The sequence below is a fragment of the Berghia stephanieae genome, unplaced genomic scaffold (assembly GCF_034508935.2).
Source record: "Berghia stephanieae isolate SIO BIC M18660-M18661 unplaced genomic scaffold, UCSD_Bste_1.3 scaffold6057, whole genome shotgun sequence".
NCBI classification, from domain to species: Eukaryota; Metazoa; Mollusca; class Gastropoda; order Nudibranchia; family Aeolidiidae; genus Berghia; species Berghia stephanieae.
The window spans coordinates 2,501-5,056 of record NW_027627575.1 but is presented as its reverse complement, the minus strand read 5'-3'; the positions used below and the strand labels follow the sequence as shown (position 1 = coordinate 5,056).

Sequence of the window (2,556 nt, the reverse complement as noted above, 5' to 3'; positions counted from 1 at the left end):
GGACCAACACACAAACTGTGTGTATCCATGAACGTTTATAGTCGGGTTGATACAGTTCAGTGAGCATTACTCATAAACGCGGATGGCAAAAAACAAAACAAAGACCTGACTGACGTCATCTTCGAACTATCTATTGATCATGCGGTAGAAGAGTGGTTATTTTACTTTGACACATACAATCGATAGAAAAAAATCCTGTGTAGTTTGCTATGTTTACCAATCACCGCCATTGTTTACATTATGACGACTGTCGTGGTTATCTACGTGACATGTCTATTGGCAACCCTGCGCATGTACCAAGGCCTACATGCTTACATTAGGGCGATAAAAGTCACGTCTTTTAGCTGTACATTCAGTTTGGTCTTCAGCAATCAACAAGGATGCAGCTTTTCTCCATATTCTTCATTATCGTGAGTATCTAGTTAATACTTTTTCTTATCACATCTCGTCATTTTTAGACAAAAGATTTAAACAAGTGAAACAAGTGTCAATATGTATTTATAGTTTATACACATCGTGTGATAGGAAATGAACTGCTTAAAGCTTAAATAATCAAACGTTGCAGGGAAAAGAATTAAGTATTGTGTTGTGTTTATTGGTATTACGCGATTGATTTAATTACTCACCACTTCTGCCCACTCAATCCATCGTACCACACAAAATACTTTGTGTTACCTTAAATTCAGCTCAGCTCTTGGTTATTGTTGTAAGACCACCTGTTTGGTGATTAGTCCTTACTAAAATCAATCAGTCAGAGTATAAAAATAGTTTTGTCGGTTGGTGCGTTTCATCTGACGAACAGATGTTGAGTGTTTAAATTAAACGCATTACAAGAATAGTTGATTGATTTAATTAAGTGAGAACTAATCACCCAACAGGTTTCCTAAAACAATAGAAAAAGACGTCTTCATCGATTTCATTCTATAGCGATCGTCTAATGGAGAAAGAAATTCTAATAGCCTTGATATTACAGTGTTACAAGATAATGAAAAGAGCCTCAGAATCCAGAAACACATACGTTCTTGTAGCCTGTGGGTCCAGCAGTCTGTAACGGTTTCTATCATCAGAATCCAGACATTGGTAATTGATGGTTGTCTGTGGGTCCAGCAGTCTGTAACGGTTTCTATCCTCAGAATCTAGACATTGGTAATTGATGGTTGTCTGTGGGTTAGCAGTCTGTAACGGTTTCTATCCTCAGAATCTAGATACTGATAATTGATGGTTGTCTGTGGGTTTAGCAGTCTGTAACGGCTTCTATCATCAGAATCCAGAAACACGTCCGTGCTTGTAGCCTGTGGGTCCAGCAGTCTGTAACGGTTTCTATCATCAGAATCTAGACATTGGTAATTGATGGTTGTCTGTGGGTTTAGCAGTCTGTAACGGCTTCTATCATCAGAATCCAGAAACACGTCCGTGCTTGTAGCCTGTGGGTCCAGCAGTCTGTAACGGTTTCTATCCTCAGAATCTAGATACTGATAATTGATGGTTGTCTGTGGGTCCAGCAGTCTGTAACGGTTTCTATCATCAGAATCCAGAAACACGTACGTGAATCCCTTTTTTTTTTGGCATCTGATCGATATTATAAATCATATTATCTATTTTCTGATTTCCCATGACAGACATTCTTGGCTTTGGCTGGTGTTGCTGTGGCAGATGAGTGTTACGGGGATGCAGTAAGTGTTTGCTTTCATTTTGCTCTATTTAATACAAGAAATGTTTACATAGTATATTACCATGGTAATGATTGATCCTATTTACTTCGGGTGATAGGCAAGAACTTAAAGTTGCCAAGAGTCTTCGGTTCACAGTCAGCAATGAATTTCAGGGCCAACATATAATTTATTTGACATTTTTGAATAAAAAATAGATCAACTAAAATGTTTATTCCACTTCTTTTAATAAAATATACGAAAACTCACGTGACTTTTAAAGAATTGAAAGCTCACACTATAAGATAATAGTTAAAAGGCATCTATGTCAATATATTGACAGGCATAGCAAAAAGAGGAACCATTCGTTCTGATTTTCTTTTCTCATTCAAATTTTAAAAACAAAAATATTTTATTGAGTCAGTCAAAATGATCAAATAAACAAGTAAAACGCAATTTAAAAGACAATTTAAAAATTTAGACCAAAAGATGATTCCTTTAATCTTGGGTAGGAATATCTTCAGAGACACTCAACTGAATACATAGTATATTAGATATATTTATACTGATTTATATTGTAGTAGAATCCCCTAAAACATGTTGGAAACATAAAAATTGCTTCCTTTGTTGAGTCATATTATTTTTCATTTAGAATGAAATTAAATGATTCAAAGATCAAATACAAATAGAATATGGACAAATAATGTCATTTCATATTTTTCTTGGCTACACAATGACCTAGATTTGACAATTTTTTGAATCATTTCCTAAAAGAAGTATAACATGCCTGAGATGATCCTCAAAACAGTGATATTATTAACCTCAACCACTAACATTTCTAATGTGTCTTGATTTCCGCATTTTTGGGGTTAGGGGTAACTTCAGAGACCCCTGTGTACTACAACAA

The 2,556-nt window shown here is 35.5% G+C and overlaps 1 long non-coding RNA gene across 1 annotated transcript in view; it reads left to right on the top strand.

The window, feature by feature from the left end:
* Nucleotides 1-296: 296 nt before the first annotated feature.
* Nucleotides 297-2,556, top strand: part of LOC144962111 (uncharacterized) — a 4,363-nt gene continuing 2,103 nt past the window's right edge. Inside the window, exons 1-2 of the long non-coding RNA XR_013643370.1 lie at nt 297-410; nt 1,620-1,673. This is a non-coding gene — a long non-coding RNA (uncharacterized LOC144962111). The remainder of the gene's footprint in view (nt 411-1,619; nt 1,674-2,556) is intronic.